Source organism: Pseudophryne corroboree, chromosome 4, assembly GCF_028390025.1.
Source record: "Pseudophryne corroboree isolate aPseCor3 chromosome 4, aPseCor3.hap2, whole genome shotgun sequence".
Classification (NCBI taxonomy): Eukaryota; Metazoa; Chordata; class Amphibia; order Anura; family Myobatrachidae; genus Pseudophryne; species Pseudophryne corroboree.
The window spans coordinates 23,286,497-23,305,817 of record NC_086447.1 but is presented as its reverse complement, the minus strand read 5'-3'; the positions used below and the strand labels follow the sequence as shown (position 1 = coordinate 23,305,817).

General features: G+C 36.6%; 7 non-coding genes across 7 annotated transcripts; 1 reads left to right on the top strand and 6 right to left on the bottom strand.

The window, feature by feature from the left end:
* Positions 1 to 1,147: 1,147 nt before the first annotated feature.
* Positions 1,148 to 1,219, top strand: TRNAM-CAU (transfer RNA methionine (anticodon CAU)). The gene has a single exon. It is a non-coding gene; the product is annotated as a tRNA-Met (tRNA).
* Positions 1,220 to 2,048: 829 nt separating this feature from the next.
* Positions 2,049 to 2,122, bottom strand: TRNAN-GUU (transfer RNA asparagine (anticodon GUU)). Its single transcript has one exon. It is a non-coding gene; the product is annotated as a tRNA-Asn (tRNA).
* A 3,423-nt stretch (positions 2,123 to 5,545) lies between these two features.
* TRNAN-GUU (transfer RNA asparagine (anticodon GUU)) lies at positions 5,546 to 5,619 on the bottom strand. Its single transcript has one exon. It is a non-coding gene; the product is annotated as a tRNA-Asn (tRNA).
* A 2,259-nt stretch (positions 5,620 to 7,878) lies between these two features.
* Positions 7,879 to 7,952, bottom strand: TRNAN-GUU (transfer RNA asparagine (anticodon GUU)). The gene has a single exon. It is a non-coding gene; the product is annotated as a tRNA-Asn (tRNA).
* Positions 7,953 to 11,365: 3,413 nt separating this feature from the next.
* On the bottom strand, positions 11,366 to 11,439 carry TRNAN-GUU (transfer RNA asparagine (anticodon GUU)). Its single transcript has one exon. It is a non-coding gene; the product is annotated as a tRNA-Asn (tRNA).
* A 2,259-nt stretch (positions 11,440 to 13,698) lies between these two features.
* On the bottom strand, positions 13,699 to 13,772 carry TRNAN-GUU (transfer RNA asparagine (anticodon GUU)). The gene has a single exon. It is a non-coding gene; the product is annotated as a tRNA-Asn (tRNA).
* Positions 13,773 to 16,031: 2,259 nt separating this feature from the next.
* TRNAN-GUU (transfer RNA asparagine (anticodon GUU)) lies at positions 16,032 to 16,105 on the bottom strand. The gene has a single exon. It is a non-coding gene; the product is annotated as a tRNA-Asn (tRNA).
* Between the last annotated feature and the right edge of the window lie 3,216 nt (positions 16,106 to 19,321).

Here is a 19,321-nt window from a genome sequence, read left to right as displayed (position 1 = left end):
GCGTGCTGGGCCCATAACCCAGAGGTCGATGGATCGAAACCATTCTCTGCTATGTGCACTTAATTTTTTGTTAATTAAATTCTTCCAAAACTGGGATTGATATTTTGACTCTTTTATTTTTACTTAAAGTACAATAACTTTTAACATTTTAATTTGTTTTAATAGTATATTGACAGCATTGTTTTCTTTCAGAAATCCACTTAATTTTCTTTACCCTATTACTGAAATGGTAATTGACAAAAACAAGCTACATTGTCACGAGAAGAGCAATGCAAAATGTACAATTGATATTTCAAAATCATCTTTCCAGCTTGAATTTCAATGATGCATTGGGGCAACGATTTTGTGAGAAACATCTTCACCCTTAAAGAAAGATTTTCTTAACTTCTTACCTGTGTGCTGATTAGATATCACCTGGTTTTCACATTAAACAGATTCCCACTTGAGAAAGCAGCAAGGATGCAGTGAGGTTTATGTTTCCTGGTGTCAACCTGTATTATTTCAGTGGACATTGTAATGAGGATGCATCTTGCTGCCTTTCCAATGAAGCAAGTTTTAATCAGTAATAGGTGAAAAACCATTCCTACAAAGGTGTTAATCAGAGACTTGGCTTTGTGGACACTTTTCAGAGAGCAAATGTGTTAGCATAAAAATAAAGCCATAAAATGGATAGCTGATTAATCACTCAATTGGATTTCTCTGCCTGCATAATTTTTTTTCTCTGCAACCCCATGCTAAATTGTGCTTCCTGTTTTTTATAAAATGACTTAATCAAATCTGACTCTGATTGCATCAGAGAAGGCCAGGTACCCTACACGATAAGAGGTGGTTTGAAATTTTGACTTGTCTACTTAAAGATCACCAAAATTTGATCACACGGTCAATTACGTCCCTGGGTGGGATAGAACCACCAACCTTTAGGTTAAGAGCCGAATGCGCTTACCGATTGCGCCACAGAGACAGCTTGTAAAAGCATGTACTGACAAAGGCTAAAAAGCATTCATCTAGAAAGTTTCCTAGAAAAAGTTTAAAAAGGCAATAATCTGGAGAGTTTTGCAAGATTTTTCTTCCATTGACCAACGAAGAAACACATTGGTACTTTCACATGATGAGTGAGTACTTCAGGATCTCTGACACTAACATGAGCAGCAGAGTGGCGCAGCGGAAGCGTGCTGGGCCCATAACCCAGAGGTCGATGGATCGAAGCCATCCTCTGCTATGTGCACTTATTTTTTTGTTAATTAAATTCTTCCAAAACTGGGATTGATATTTTGACTCTTTTATTTTTACTTAAAGTACAATAACTTTTAACATTTTAATTTGTTTTAATAGTACATTGACAGCATTGTTTTCTTTCAGAAATCCACTTAATTTTCTTTACCCTATTACTGAAATGGTAATTGACAAAAACAAGCTACATTGTCATCAGAAGAGCAATGCAAAATGTACAATTGATATTTCAAAATCATCTTTCCAGCTTGAATTTCAATGATGCATTGTGGCAACGATTTTGTGAGAAACATCTTCACCCTTAAAGAAAGATTTTCTTAACTTCTTACCTGTGTGCTGATTAGATATCACCTGGTTTTCACATTAAACAGATTCCCACTTGAGAAAGCAGCAAGGATGCAGTGAGGTTTATGTTTCCTGGTGTCAACCTGTATTATTTCAGTGGACATTGTAATGAGGATGCATCTTGCTGCCTTTCCAATGAAGCAAGTTTTAATCAGTAATAGGTGAAAAACCATTCCTACAAAGGTGTTAATCAGAGACTTGGCTTTGTGGACACTTTTCAGAGAGCAAATGTGTTAGCATAAAAATAAAGCCATAAAATGGAGAGCTGATTAATCACTCAATTGGATTTCTCTGCCTGCATAATTTTTTTTCTCTGCAACCCGATGCTAAATTTTGCTTCCTGTTTTTTATAAAATGACTTAATCAAATCTGACTGCATCAGAGAAGGCCAGGTACCCTACACTATAAGAGGTGGTTTGAAATTTTGACTTGTCTACTTAAAGATCACCAAAATTTGATCACACGGTCATTTACGTCCCTGGGTGGGATTGAACCACCAACCTTTCGGTTAACAGCCGAATGCGCTAACCGATTGCGCCACAGAGACAGCTTGCAAAAGCATGTACTGACAAAGGCTAAAAAGCATTCATCTAGAAAGTTTCCTAGAAAAAGGTTAAAAAGGCAATAATCTGGAGAGTTTTGCAAGATTTTTCTTCCATTGACCAACGAAGAAACACATTGGTACTTTCACATGATGAGTGAGTACTTCAGGATCTCTGACACTAACATGAGCAGCAGAATGGCGCAGCGGAAGCGTGCTGGGCCCATAACCCAGAGGTTGATGGATCGAAACCATCCTCTGCTATGTGCACTTATTTTTTTGTTAATTAAATTCTTCCAAAACTGGGATTGATATTTTGACTCTTTTATTTTTACTTAAAGTACAATAACTTTTAACATTTTAATTTGTTTTAATAGTATATTGACAGCATTGTTTTCTTTCAGAAATCCACTTAATTTTCTTTACCCTATTACTGAAATGGTAATTGACAAAAACAAGCTACATTGTCATCAGAAGAGCAATGCAAAATGTACAATTGATATTTCAAAATCATCTTTCCAGCTTGAATTTCAATGATGCATTGGGGCAACGATTTTGTGAGAAACATCTTCACCCTTAAAGAAAGATTTTCTTAACTTCTTACCTGTGTGCTGATTAGATATCACCTGGTTTTCACATTAAACAGATTCCCACTTGAGAAAGCAGCAAGGATGCAGTGAGGTTTATGTTTCCTGGTGTCAACCTGTATTATTTCAGTGGACATTGTAATGAGGATGCATCTTGCTGCCTTTCCAATGAAGCAAGTTTTAATCAGTAATAGGTGAAAAACCATTCCTACAAAGGTGTTAATCAGAGATTGGCTTTGTGGACACTTTTCAGAGAGCAAATGTGTTAGCATAAAAATAAAGCCATAAAATGGAGAGCTGATTAATCACTCAATTGGATTTCTCTGCCTGAATAATTTATTTTCTCTGCAACCCCATGCTAAATTTTGCTTCCTGTTTTTTATAAAATGACTTAATCAAATCTGACTCTGATTGCATCAGAGAAGGCCAGGTACCCTACACTATAATAGGTGGTTTGAAATTTTGACTTGTCTACTTAAAGATCACCAAAACTTGATCACACGGTCAATAACATCCCTGGGTGGGATTGAACCACCAACCTTTAGGTTAACAGCCGAATGCGCTTACCGGTTGCGCCACAGAGACAGCTTGCAAAAGCATGTACTGACAAAGGCTAAAAAGCATTCATCTAGAAAGTTTCCTAGAAAAAGGTTAAAAAGGCAATAATCTGGAGAGTTTTGCAAGATTTTTCTTCCATTGACCAACGAAGAAACACATTGGTACTTTCACATGATGAGTGAGTACTTCAGGGTCTCTAACACTAACATGAGAAGCAGAGTAGCTCAGCGGAAGCGTGCTGGGCCCATAACCCAGAGGTCGATGGATCGAAACCATCCTCAGCTATGTGCACTTATTTTTTTGTTAATTAAATTCTTCCAAAACTGGGATTGATATTTGACTCTTTTATTTTTACTTAAAGTACAATAACTTTTAACATTTTAATTTGTTTTAATAGTATATTGACAGCATTGTTTTCTTTCAGAAATCCACTTAATTTTCTTTACCCTATTACTGAAATGGTAATTGACAAAAACAAGCTTCATTGTCACCAGAAGAGCAATGCAAAATGTACAATTGATATTTCAAAATCATCTTTCCAGCTTGAATTTCAATGATGCATTGGGGCAACGATTTTGTGAGAAACATCTTCACCCTTAAAGAAAGATTTTCTTAACTTCTTACCTGTGTGCTGATTAGATATCACCTGGTTTTCACATTAAACAGATTCCCACTTGAGAAAGCAGCAAGGATGCAGTGAGGTTTATGTTTCCTGGTGTCAACCTGTATTATTTCAGTGGACATTGTAATGAGGATGCATCTTGCTGCCTTTCCAATGAAGCAAGTTTTAATCAGTAATAGGTGAAAAACCATTCCTACAAAGGTGTTAATCAGAGACTTGGCTTTGTGGACACTTTTCAGAGAGCAAATGTGTTAGCATAAAAATAAAGCCATAAAATGGAGAGCTGATTAATCACTCAATTGGATTTCTCTGCCTGCATAATTTTTTTTCTCTGCAACCCCATGCTAAATTGTGCTTCCTGTTTTTTATAAAATGACTTAATCAAATCTGACTCTGATTGCATCAGAGAAGGCCAGGTACCCTACACTATAATAGGTGGTTTGAAATTTTGACTTGTCTACTTAAAGATCACCAAAATTTGATCACACGGTCAATAACATCCCTGGGTGGGATTGAACTACCAACCTTTAGGTTAACAGCAGAATGCGCTTACCGATTGCGCCACAGAGACAGCTTGCAAAAGCATGTACTGACAAAGGCTAAAAAGCATTCATCTAGAAAGTTTCCTAGAAAAAGGTTAAAAAGGCAATAATCTGGAGAGTTTTGCAAGATTTTTCTTCCATTGACCAACGAAGAAACACATTGGTACTTTCACATGATGAGTGAGTACTTCAGGGTCTCTAACACTAACATGAGAAGCAGAGTAGCTCAGCGGAAGCGTGCTGGGCCCATAACCCAGAGGTCGATGGATCGAAACCATCCTCAGCTATGTGCACTTATTTTTTTGTTAATTAAATTCTTCCAAAACTGGGATTGATATTTGACTCTTTTATTTTTACTTAAAGTACAATAACTTTTAACATTTTAATTTGTTTTAATAGTATATTGACAGCATTGTTTTCTTTCAGAAATCCACTTAATTTTCTTTACCCTATTACTGAAATGGTAATTGACAAAAACAAGCTTCATTGTCACCAGAAGAGCAATGCAAAATGTACAATTGATATTTCAAAATCATCTTTCCAGCTTGAATTTCAATGATGCATTGGGGCAACGATTTTGTGAGAAACATCTTCACCCTTAAAGAAAGATTTTCTTAACTTCTTACCTGTGTGCTGATTAGATATCACCTGGTTTTCACATTAAACAGATTCCCACTTGAGAAAGCAGCAAGGATGCAGTGAGGTTTATGTTTCCTGGTGTCAACCTGTATTATTTCAGTGGACATTGTAATGAGGATGCATCTTGCTGCCTTTCCAATGAAGCAAGTTTTAATCAGTAATAGGTGAAAAACCATTCCTACAAAGGTGTTAATCAGAGACTTGGCTTTGTGGACACTTTTCAGAGAGCAAATGTGTTAGCATAAAAATAAAGCCATAAAATGGAGAGCTGATTAATCACTCAATTGGATTTCTCTGCCTGCATAATTTTTTTCTCTGCAACCCCATGCTAAATTGTGCTTCCTGTTTTTTATAAAATGACTTAATCAAATCTGACTCTGATTGCATCAGAGAAGGCCAGGTACCCTACACTATAAGAGGTGGTTTGAAATTTTGACTTGTCTACTTAAAGATCACCAAAATTTGAGCACACGGTCATTTACGTCCCTGGGTGGGATTGAACCACCAACCTTTCGGTTAACAGCCGAATGCGCTAACCGATTGCGCCACAGAGACAGCTTGCAAAAGCATGTACTGACAAAGGCTAAAAAGCATTCATCTAGAAAGTTTCCTAGAAAAAGGTTAAAAAGGCAATAATCTGGAGAGTTTTGCAAGATTTTTCTTCCATTGACCAACGAAGAAACACATTGGCACTTTCACAAGATGAGTGAGTACTTCAGGATCTCTAACACTAACATGAGCAGCAGAGTGGCGCGGCGGAAGCGTGCTGGGCCCATAACCCAGAGGTCGATGGATCGAAACCATCCTCTGCTATGTGCACTTATTTTTTTGTTAATTAAATTCTTCCAAAACTGGGAATGATAATTTGACTCTTTTATTTTTACTTAAAGTACAATAACTTTTAACATTTTAATTTGTTTTAATAGTATATTGACAGCATTGTTTTCTTTCAGAAATCCACTTAATTTTCTTTACCCTATTACTGAAATGGTAATTGACAAAAACAAGCTACATTGTCATCAGAAGAGCAATGCAAAATGTACAATTGATATTTCAAAATCATCTTTCCAGCTTGAATTTCAATGATGCATTGGGGCAACGATTTTGTGAGAAACATCTTCACCCTTAAAGAAAGATTTTCTTAACTTCTTACCTGTGTGCTGATTAGATATCACCTGGTTTTCACATTAAACAGATTCCCACTTGAGAAAGCAGCAAGGATGCAGTGAGGTTTATGTTTCCTGGTGTCAACCTGTATTATTTCAGTGGACATTGTAATGAGGATGCATCTTGCTGCCTTTCCAATGAAGCAAGTTTTAATCAGTAATAGGTGAAAAACCATTCCTACAAAGGTGTTAATCAGAGACTTGGCTTTGTGGACACTTTTCAGAGAGCAAATGTGTTAGCATAAAAATAAAGCCATAAAATGGAGAGCTGATTAATCACTCAATTGGATTTCTCTGCCTGCATAATTTTTTTTCTCTGCAACCCCATGCTAAATTTTGCTTCCTGTTTTTTATAAAATGACTTAATCAAATCTGACTCTGATTGCATCAGAGAAGGCCAGGTACCCTACACTATAATAGGTGGTTTGAAATTTTGACTTGTCTACTTAAAGATCACCAAAACTTGATCACACGGTCAATAACATCCCTGGGTGGGACTGAACCACCAACCTTTAGGTTAACAGCCAAATGCGCTTACCGGTTGCGCCACAGAGACAGCTTGCAAAAGCATGTACTGACAAAGGCTAAAAAGCATTCATCTAGAAAGTTTCCTAGAAAAAGGTTAAAAAGGCAATAATCTGGAGAGTTTTGCAAGATTTTTCTTCCATTGACCAACGAAGAAACACATTGGTACTTTCACATGATGAGTGAGTACTTCAGGGTCTCGAACACTAACATGAGAAGCAGAGTGGCTCAGCGGAAGCGTGCTGGGCCCATAACCCAGAGGTCGATGGATCGAAACCATCCTCAGCTATGAGCACTTATTTTTTTGTTAATTAAATTCTTCCAAAACTGGGATTGATATTTGACTCTTTTATTTTTACTTAAAGTACAATAACTTTTAACATTTTAATTTGTTTTAATAGTATATTGACAGCATTGTTTTCTTTCAGAAATCCACTTAATTTTCTTTACCCTATTACTGAAATGGTAATTGACAAAAACAAGCTTCATTGTCACCAGAAGAGCAATGCAAAATGTACAATTGATATTTCAAAATCATCTTTCCAGCTTGAATTTCAATGATGCATTGGGGCAACGATTTTGTGAGAAACATCTTCACCCTTAAAGAAAGATTTTCTTAACTTCTTACCTGTGTGCTGATTAGATATCACCTGGTTTTCACATTAAACAGATTCCCACTTGAGAAAGCAGCAAGGATGCAGTGAGGATTATGTTTCCTGGTGTCAACCTGTATTATTTCAGTGGATATTGTAATGAGGATGCATCTTGCTGCCTTTCCAATGAAGCAAGTTTTAATCAGTAATAGGTGAAAAACCATTCCTACAAAGGTGTTAATCAGAGACTTGGCTTTGTGGACACTTTTCAGATAGCAAATGTGTTAGCATAAAAATAAAGCCATAAAATGGATAGCTGATTAATCACTCAATTGGATTTCTCTGCCTGCATAATTTTTTTTCTCTGCAACCCCATGCTAAATTGTGCTTCCTGTTTTTTATAAAATGACTTAATCAAATCTGACTCTGATTGCATCAGAGAAGGCCAGGTACCCTACACTATAAGAGGTGGTTTGAAATTTTGACTTGTCTACTTAAAGATCACCAAAATTTGATCACACGGTCATTTACGTCCCTGGGTGGGATTGAACCACCAACCTTTCGGTTAACAGCCGAATGCGCTAACCGGTTGCGCCACAGAGACAGCTTGCAAAAGCATGTACTGACAAAGGCTAAAAAGCATTCATCTAGAAAGTTTCCTAGAAAAAGGTTAAAAAGGCAATAATCTGGAGAGTTTTGCAAGATTTTTCTTCCATTGAACAACGAAGAAACACATTGGTACTTTCACATGATGAGTGAGTACTTCAGGATCTCTGACACTAACATGAGCAGCAGAGTGGCGCAGCGGAAGTGTGCTGGGCCCATAACCCAGAGGTCGATGGATCGAAACCTTCCTCTGCTATGTGCACTTATTTTTTGTTAATTAAATTCTTCCAAAACTGGGATTGATATTTTGACTCTTTTATTTTTACTTAAAGTACAATAACTTTTAACATTTTAATTTGTTTTAATAGTATATTGACAGCACTGTTTTCTTTCAGAAATCCACTTAATTTTCTTTACCCTATTACTGAAATGGTAATTGACAAAAACAAGCTACATTGTCATCAGAAGAGCAATGCAAAATGTACAATTGATATTTCAAAATCATCTTTCCAGCTTGAATTTCAATGATGCATTGAGGCAACGATTTTGTGAGAAACATCTTCACACTTAAAGAAAGATTTTCTTAACTTCTTACCTGTGTGCTGATTAGATATCACCTGGTTTTCACATTAAACAGATTCCCACTTGAGAAAGCAGCAAGGATGCAGTGAGGTTTATGTTTCCTGGTGTCAACCTGTATTATTTCTGTGGACATTGTAATGAGGATGCATCTTGCTGCCTTTCCAGTGAAGCAAGTTTTAATCAGTAATAGGTGAAAAACCATTCCTACAAAGGTGTTAATCAGAGACTTGGCTTTGTGGACACTTTTCAGAGAGCAAATGTGTTAGCATAAAAATAAAGCCATAAAATGGAGGGCTGATTAATTACTCAATAGGATTTCTCTGCCTGCAAAAAATTTTTTCTCTGCAACCCCATGCTAAATTGTGCTTCCTGTTTTTTATAAAATGACTTAATCAAATCTGACTCTGATTGCATCTGAGAAGGCCAGGTACCCTACACTATAAGAGGTGGTTTGAAATTTTGACTTGTCTACTTAAAGATCACCAAAATTTGATCACACGGTCAGTTACGTCCCTGAGTGGGATTAAACCACCAACCTTTCGGTTAACAGCCGAATGCGCTAACCGATTGCGCCAGAGAGACAGCTTGCACAAGCATATACTGACAAAGGCTAAAAAGCATTCATCTAGAAAGTTTCCTAGAAAAAGGTTAAAAAGGCAATAATCTGGAGAGTTTTGCAAGATTTTTCTTCCATTGACCAACGAAGAAACACATTGGTACTTTCACATGATGAGTGAGTACTTCAGGATCTCTTACACTTACATGAGCAGCAGAGTGGCGCAGCGGAAGCGTGCTGGGCCCATAACCCAGAGGTCGATAGATCGAAGCCATCCTCTGCTATGTGCATTTCTTTTTTTGTTAATTAAATTCTTCCAAAACTGGGATTGATATTTTGACTCTTTTATTTTTACTTAAAGTACAATAACTTTTAACATTTTAATTTGTTTTAATAGTATATTGACAGCATTGTTTTCTTTCAGAAATCCACTTAATTTTCTTTACCCTATTACTGAAATGGTAATTGACAAAAACAAGCTACATTGTCACCAGAAGAGCAATGCAAAATGTACAATTGATATTTCAAAATCATCTTTCCAGCTTGAATTTCAATGATGCATTGGGGCAACGATTTTGTGAGAAACATCTTCACCCTTAAAGAAAGATTTTCTTAACTTCTTACCTGTGTGCTGATTAGATATCACCTGGTTTTCACATTAAACAGATTCCCACTTGAGAAAGCAGCAAGGATGCAGTGAGGTTTATGTTTCCTGGTGTCAACCTGTATTATTTCAGTGGACATTGTAATGAGGATGCATCTTGCTGCCTTTCCAATGAAGCAAGTTTTAATCAGTAATAGGTGAAAAACCATTCCTACAAAGGTGTTAATCAGAGACTTGGCTTTGTGGACACTTTTCAGAGAGCAAATGTGTTAGCATAAAAATAAAGCCATAAAATGGAGAGCTGATTAATCACTCAATTGGATTTCTCTGCCTGCATAATTTTTTTTCTCTGCAACCCCATGCTAAATTGTGCTTCCTGTTTTTTATAAAATGACTTAATCAAATCTGACTGCATCAGAGAAGGCCAGGTACCCTACACTATAATAAGTGGTTTGAAATTTTGAATTGTCTACTTAAAGATCACCAAAACTTGATCACACGGTCAATAACATCCCTGGGTGGGATTGAACCACCAACCTTTAGGTTAACAGCCAAATGCGCTTACCGGTTGCGCCACAGAGACAGCTTGCAAAAGCATGTACTGACAAAGGCTAAAAAGCATTCATCTAGAAAGTTTCCTAGAAAAAGGTTAAAAAGGCAATAATCTGGAGAGTTTTGCAAGATTTTTCTTCCATTGACCAACGAAGAAACACATTGGTACTTTCACATGATGAGTGAGTACTTCAGGGTCTCTAACACTAACATGAGCAGCAGAGTGGCTCAGCGGAAGCGTGCTGGGCCCATAACCCAGAGGTCGATGGATTGAAACCATCCTCTGCTATGTGCACTTATTTTTTTGTTAATTAAATTCTTCCAAAACTGGGATTGATATTTGACTCTTTTATTTTTACTTAAAGTACAATAACTTTTAACATTTTAATTTGTTTTAATAGTATATTGACAGCATTGTTTTCTTTCAGAAATCCACTTAATTTTCTTTACCCTATTACTGAAATGGTAATTGACAAAAACAAGCTACATTGTCACCAGAAGAGCAATGCAAAATGTACAATTGATATTTCAAAATCATCTTTCCAGCTTGAATTTCAATGATGAATTGGGGCAACGATTTTGTGAGAAACATCTTCACACTTAAAGAAAGATTTTCTTAACTTATTACCTGTGTGCTGATTAGATATCACCTGGTTTTCACATTAAACAGATTCCCACTTGAGAAAGCAGCAAGGATGCAGTGAGGTTTATGTTTCCTGGTGTCAACCTGTATTCTTTCAGTGGACATTGTAATGAGGATGCATCTTGCTGCCTTTCCAATGAAGCAAGTTTTAATCAGTAATAGGTGAAAAACCATTCCTACAAAGGTGTTAATCAGAGACTTGGCTTTGTGGACACTTTTCAGAGAGCAAATGTGTTAGCATAAAAATAAAGCCATAAAATGGAGAGCTGATTAATCACTCAATTGGATTTCTCTGCCTGCATATTTTTTTTTCTCTGCAACCCCATGCTAAATTGTGCTTCCTGTTTTTTATAAAATGACTTAATCAAATCTGACTGCATCAGAGAAGGCCAGGTACCCTACACTATAAGAGGTGGTTTGAAATTTTGACTTGTCTACTTAAAGATCACCAAAATTTGATCATACGGTCATTTATGTCCCTGGGTGGGATTGAACCACCAACCTTTCGGTTAACAGCCGAATGCGCTAACCGGTTGCGCCACAGAGACAGCTTGCAAAAGCATGTACTGACAAAGGCTAAAAAGCATTCATCTAGAAAGTTTCCTAGAAAAAGTTTAAAAAGGCAATAATCTGGAGAGTTTTGCAAGATTTTTCTTCCATTGAACAACGAAGAAACACATTGGTACTTTCACATGATGAGTGAGTACTTCAGGATCTCTGACACTAACATGAGCAGCAGAGTGGCGCAGCGGAAGTGTGCTGGGCCCATAACCCAGAGGTCGATGGATCGAAACCTTCCTCTGCTATGTGCACTTATTTTTTGTTAATTAAATTCTTCCAAAACTGGGATTGATATTTTGACTCTTTTATTTTTACTTAAAGTACAATAACTTTTAACATTTTAATTTGTTTTAATAGTATATTGACAGCACTGTTTTCTTTCAGAAATCCACTTAATTTTCTTTACCCTATTACTGAAATGGTAATTGACAAAAACAAGCTACATTGTCATCAGAAGAGCAATGCAAAATGTACAATTGATATTTCAAAATCATCTTTCCAGCTTGAATTTCAATGATGCATTGAGGCAATGATTTTGTGAGAAACATCTTCACACTTAAAGAAAGATTTTCTTAACTTCTTACCTGTGTGCTGATTAGATATCACCTGGTTTTCACATTAAACAGATTCCCACTTGAGAAAGCAGCAAGGATGCAGTGAGGTTTATGTTTCCTGGTGTCAACCTGTATTATTTCTGTGGACATTGTAATGAGGATGCATCTTGCTGCCTTTCCAGTGAAGCAAGTTTTAATCAGTAATAGGTGAAAAACCATTCCTACAAAGGTGTTAATCAGAGACTTGGCTTTGTGGACACTTTTCAGAGAGCAAATGTGTTAGCATAAAAATAAAGCCATAAAATGGAGGGCTGATTAATTACTCAATAGGATTTCTCTGCCTGCAAAAAAATTTTTCTCTGCAACCCCATGCTAAATTGTGCTTCCTGTTTTTTATAAAATGACTTAATCAAATCTGACTCTGATTGCATCTGAGAAGGCCAGGTACCCTACACTATAAGAGGTGGTTTGAAATTTTGACTTGTCTACTTAAAGATCACCAAAATTTGATCACACGGTCAGTTACGTCCCTGAGTGGGATTAAACCACCAACCTTTCGGTTAACAGCCGAATGCGCTAACCGATTGCACCAGAGAGACAGCTTGCACAAGCATATACTGACAAAGGCTAAAAAGCATTCATCTAGAAAGTTTCCTAGAAAAAGGTTAAAAAGGCAATAATCTGGAGAGTTTTGCAAGATTTTTCTTCCATTGACCAACGAAGAAACACATTGGTACTTTCACATGATGAGTGAGTACTTCAGGATCTCTTACACTTACATGAGCAGCAGAGTGGCGCAGCGGAAGCGTGCTGGGCCCATAACCCAGAGGTCGATAGATCGAAACCATCCTCTGCTATGTGCATTTCTTTTTTTGTTAATTAAATTCTTCCAAAACTGGGATTGATATTTTGACTCTTTTATTTTTACTTAAAGTACAATAACTTTTAACATTTTAATTTGTTTTAATAGTATATTGACAGCATTGTTTTCTTTCAGAAATCCACTTAATTTTCTTTACCCTATTACTGAAATGGTAATTGACAAAAACAAGCTACATTGTCACCAGAAGAGCAATGCAAAATGTACAATTGATATTTCAAAATCATCTTTCCAGCTTGAATTTCAATGATGCATTGGGGCAACGATTTTGTGAGAAACATCTTCACCCTTAAAGAAAGATTTTCTTAACTTCTTACCTGTGTGCTGATTAGATATCACCTGGTTTTCACATTAAACAGATTCCCACTTGAGAAAGCAGCAAGGATGCAGTGAGGATTATGTTTCCTGGTGTCAACCTGTATTATTTCAGTGGATATTGTAATGAGGATGCATCTTGCTGCCTTTCCAATGAAGCAAGTTTTAATCAGTAATAGGTGAAAAACCATTCCTACAAAGGTGTTAATCAGAGACTTGGCTTTGTGGACACTTTTCAGATAGCAAATGTGTTAGCATAAAAATAAAGCCATAAAATGGATAGCTGATTAATCACTCAATTGGATTTCTCTGCCTGCATAATTTTTTTTCTCTGCAACCCCATGCTAAATTGTGCTTCCTGTTTTTTATAAAATGACTTAATCAAATCTGACTCTGATTGCATCAGAGAAGGCCAGGTACCCTACACTATAAGAGGTGGTTTGAAATTTTGACTTGTCTACTTAAAGATCACCAAAATTTGATCACACGGTCATTTACGTCCCTGGGTGGGATTGAACCACCAACCTTTCGGTTAACAGCCGAATGCGCTAACCGGTTGCGCCACAGAGACAGCTTGCAAAAGCATGTACTGACAAAGGCTAAAAAGCATTCATCTAGAAAGTTTCCTAGAAAAAGGTTAAAAAGGCAATAATCTGGAGAGTTTTGCAAGATTTTTCTTCCATTGAACAACGAAGAAACACATTGGTACTATCACATGATGAGTGAGTACTTCAGGATCTCTGACACTAACATGAGCAGCAGAGTGGCGCAGCGGAAGTGTGCTGGGCCCATAACCCAGAGGTCGATGGATCGAAACCTTCCTCTGCTATGTGCACTTATTTTTTGTTAATTAAATTCTTCAAAAACTGGGATTGATATTTTGACTCTTTTATTTTTACTTAAAGTACAATAACTTTTAACATTTTAATTTGTTTTAATAGTATATTGACAGCACTGTTTTCTTTCAGAAATCCACTTAATTTTCTTTACCCTATTACTGAAATGGTAATTGACAAAAACAAGCTACATTGTCATCAGAAGAGCAATGCAAAATGTACAATTGATATTTCAAAATCATCTTTCCAGCTTGAATTTCAATGATGCATTGAGGCAACGATTTTGTGAGAAACATCTTCACACTTAAAGAAAGATTTTCTTAACTTCTTACCTGTGTGCTGATTAGATATCACCTGGTTTTCACATTAAACAGATTCCCACTTGAGAAAGCAGCAAGGATGCAGTGAGGTTTATGTTTCCTGGTGTCAACCTGTATTATTTCTGTGGACATTGTAATGAGGATGCATCTTGCTGCCTTTCCAGTGAAGCAAGTTTTAATCAGTAATAGGTGAAAAACCATTCCTACAAAGGTGTTAATCAGAGACTTGGCTTTGTGGACACTTTTCAGAGAGCAAATGTGTTAGCATAAAAATAAAGCCATAAAATGGAGGGCTGATTAATTACTCAATAGGATTTCTCTGCCTGCAAAAAAATTTTTCTCTGCAACCCCATGCTAAATTGTGCTTCCTGTTTTTTATAAAATGACTTAATCAAATCTGACTCTGATTGCATCTGAGAAGGCCAGGTACCCTACACTATAAGAGGTGGTTTGAAATTTTGACTTGTCTACTTAAAGATCACCAAAATTTGATCACACGGTCAGTTACGTCCCTGAGTGGGATTAAACCACCAACCTTTCGGTTAACAGCCGAATGCGCTAACCGATTGCGCCAGAGAGACAGCTTGCACAAGCATATACTGACAAAGGCTAAAAAGCATTCATCTAGAAAGTTTCCTAGAAAAAGGTTAAAAAGGCAATAATCTGGAGAGTTTTGCAAGATTTTTCTTCCATTGACCAACGAAGAAACACATTGGTACTTTCACATGATGAGTGAGTACTTCAGGATCTCTTACACTTACATGAGCAGCAGAGTGGCGCAGCGGAAGCGTGCTGGGCCCATAACCCAGAGGTCGATAGATCGAAACCATCCTCTGCTATGTGCATTTCTTTTTTTGTTAATTAAATTCTTCCAAAACTGGGATTGATATTTTGACTCTTTTATTTTTACTTAAAGTACAATAACTTTTAACATTTTAATTTGTTTTAATAGTATATTGACAGCATTGTTTTCTTTCAGAAATCCACTTAATTTTCTTTACCCTATTACTGAAATGGTAATTGACAAAAACAAGCTACATTGTCACCAGAAGAGCAATGCAAAATGTACAATTGATATTTCAAAATCATCTTTCCAGCTTGAATTTCAATGATGCATTGGGGCAACGATTTTGTGAGAAACATCTTCACCCTTAAAGAAAGATTTTCTTAACTTCTTACCTGTGTGCTGATTAGATATCACCTGGTTTTCACATTAAACAGATTCCCACTTGAGAAAGCAGCAAGGATGCAGTGAGGTTTATGTTTCCTGGTGTCAACCTGTATTATTTCAGTGGACATTGTAATGAGGATGCATCTTGCTGCCTTTCCAATGAAGCAAGTTTTAATCAGTAATAGGTGAAAAACCATTCCTACAAAGGTGTTAATCAGAGACTTGGCTTTGTGGACACTTTTCAGATAGCAAATGTGTTAGCATAAAAATAAAGCCATAAAATGGATAGCTGATTAATCACTCAATTGGATTTCTCTGCCTGCATAATTTTTTTTCTCTGCAACCCCATGCTAAATTGTGCTTCCTGTTTTTTATAAAATGACTTAATCAAATCTGACTCTGATTGCATCAGAGAAGGCCAGGTACCCTACACTATAAGAGGTGGTTTGAAATTTTGACTTGTCTACTTAAAGATCACCAAAATTTGATCACACGGTCATTTACGTCCCTGGGTGGGATTGAACCACCAACCTTTCGGTTAACAGCCGAATGCGCTAACCGGTTGCGCCACAGAGACAGCTTGCAAAAGCATGTACTGACAAAGGCTAAAAAGCATTCATCTAGAAAGTTTCCTAGAAAAAGGTTAAAAAGGCAATAATCTGGAGAGTTTTGCAAGATTTTTCTTCCATTGAACAACGAAGAAACACATTGGTACTATCACATGATGAGTGAGTACTTCAGGATCTCTGACACTAACATGAGCAGCAGAGTGGCGCAGCGGAAGTGTGCTGGGCCCATAACCCAGAGGTCGATGGATCGAAACCTTCCTCTGCTATGTGCACTTATTTTTTGTTAATTAAATTCTTCCAAAACTGGGATTGATATTTTGACTCTTTTATTTTTACTTAAAGTACAATAACTTTTAACATTTTAATTTGTTTTAATAGTATATTGACAGCACTGTTTTCTTTCAGAAATCCACTTAATTTTCTTTACCCTATTACTGAAATGGTAATTGACAAAAACAAGCTACATTGTCATCAGAAGAGCAATGCAAAATGTACAATTGATATTTCAAAATCATCTTTCCAGCTTGAATTTCAATGATGCATTGAGGCAACGATTTTGTGAGAAACATCTTCACACTTAAAGAAAGATTTTCTTAACTTCTTACCTGTGTGCTGATTAGATATCACCTGGTTTTCACATTAAACAGATTCCCACTTGAGAAAGCAGCAAGGATGCAGTGAGGTTTATGTTTCCTGGTGTCAACCTGTATTATTTCTGTGGACATTGTAATGAGGATGCATCTTGCTGCCTTTCCAGTGAAGCAAGTTTTAATCAGTAATAGGTGAAAAACCATTCCTACAAAGGTGTTAATCAGAGACTTGGCTTTGTGGACACTTTTCAGAGAGCAAATGTGTTAGCATAAAAATAAAGCCATAAAATGGAGGGCTGATTAATTACTCAATAGGATTTCTCTGCCTGCAAAAAAATTTTTCTCTGCAACCCCATGCTAAATTGTGCTTCCTGTTTTTTATAAAATGACTTAATCAAATCTGACTCTGATTGCATCTGAGAAGGCCAGGTACCCTACACTATAAGAGGTGGTTTGAAATTTTGACTTGTCTACTTAAAGATCACCAAAATTTGATCACACGGTCAGTTACGTCCCTGAGTGGGATTAAACCACCAACCTTTCGGTTAACAGCCGAATGCGCTAACCGATTGCGCCAGAGAGACAGCTTGCACAAGCATATACTGACAAAGGCTAAAAAGCATTCATCTAGAAAGTTTCCTAGAAAAAGGTTAAAAAGGCAATAATCTGGAGAGTTTTGCAAGATTTTTCTTCCATTGACCAACGAAGAAACACATTGGTACTTTCACATGATGAGTGAGTACTTCAGGATCTCTTACACTTACATGAGCAGCAGAGTGGCGCAGCGGAAGCGTGCTGGGCCCATAACCCAGAGGTCGATAGATCGAAACCATCCTCTGCTATGTGCATTTCTTTTTTTGTTAATTAAATTCTTCCAAAACTGGGATTGATATTTTGACTCTTTTATTTTTACTTAAAGTACAATAACTTTTAACATTTTAATTTGTTTTAATAGTATATTGACAGCATTGTTTTCTTTCAGAAATCCACTTAATTTTCTTTACCCTATTACTGAAATGGTAATTGACAAAAACAAGCTACATTGTCACCAGAAGAGCAATGCAAAATGTACAATTGATATTTCAAAATCATCTTTCCAGCTTGAATTTCAATGATGCATTGGGGCAACGATTTTGTGAGAAACATCTTCACCCTTAAAGAAAGATTTTCTTAACTTCTTACCTGTGTGCTGATTAGATATCACCTGGTTTTCACATTAAACAGATTCCCACTTGAGAAAGCAGCAAGGATGCAGTGAGGTTTATGTTTCCTGGTGTCAACCTGTATTATTTCAGTGGACATTGTAATGAGGATGCATCTTGCTGCCTTTCCAATGAAGCAAGTTTTAATCAGTAATAGGTGAAAAACCATTCCTACAAAGGTGTTAATCAGAGACTTGGCTTTGTGGACACTTTTCAGAGAGCAAATGTGTTAGCATAAAAATAAAGCCATAAAATGGAGAGCTGATTAATCACTCAATTGGATTTCTCTGCCTGCATAATTTTTTTTCTCTGCAACCCCATGCTAAATTGTGCTTCCTGTTTTTTATAAAATGACTTAATCAAATCTGACTGCATCAGAGAAGGCCAGGTACCCTACACTATAATAAGTGGTTTGAAATTTTGAATTGTCTACTTAAAGATCACCAAAACTTGATCACACGGTCAATAACATCCCTGGGTGGGATTGAACCACCAACCTTTAGGTTAACAGCCAAATGCGCTTACCGGTTGCGCCACAGAGACAGCTTGCAAAAGCATGTACTGACAAAGGCTAAAAAGCATTCATCTAGAAAGTTTCCTAGAAAAAGGTTAAAAAGGCAATAATCTGGAGAGTTTTGCAAGATTTTTCTTCCATTGACCAACGAAGAAACACATTGGTACTTTCACATGATGAGTGAGTACTTCAGGGTCTCTAACACTAACATGAGCAGCAGAGTGGCTCAGCGGAAGCGTGTTGGGCCCATAACCCAGAGGTCGATGGATTGAAACCATCCTCTGCTATGTGCACTTATTTTTTTGTTAATTAAATTCTTCCAAAACTGGGATTGATATTTGACTCTTTTATTTTTACTTAAAGTACAATAACTTTTAACATTTTAATTTGTTTTAATAGTATATTGATAGCATTGTTTTCTTTCAGAAATCCACTTAATTTTCTTTACCCTATTACTGAAATGGTAATTGACAAAAACAAGCTACATTGTCACCAGAAGAGCAATGCAAAATGTACAATTGATATTTCAAAATCATCTTTCCAGCTTGAATTTCAATGATGAATTGGGGCAACGATTTTGTGAGAAACATCTTCACACTTAAAGAAAGATTTTCATAACTTATTACCTGTGTGCTGATTAGATATCACCTGGTTTTCACATTAAACAGATTCCCACTTGAGAAAGCAGCAAGGATGCAGTGAGGTTTATGTTTCCTGGTGTCAACCTGTATTCTTTCAGTGGACATTGTAATGAGGATGCATCTTGCTGCCTTTCCAATGAAGCAAGTTTTAATCAGTAATAGGTGAAAAACCATTCCTACAAAGGTGTTAATCAGAGACTTGGCTTTGTGGACACTTTTCAGAGAGCAAATGTGTTAGCATAAAAATAAAGCCATAAAATGGAGAGCTGATTAATCA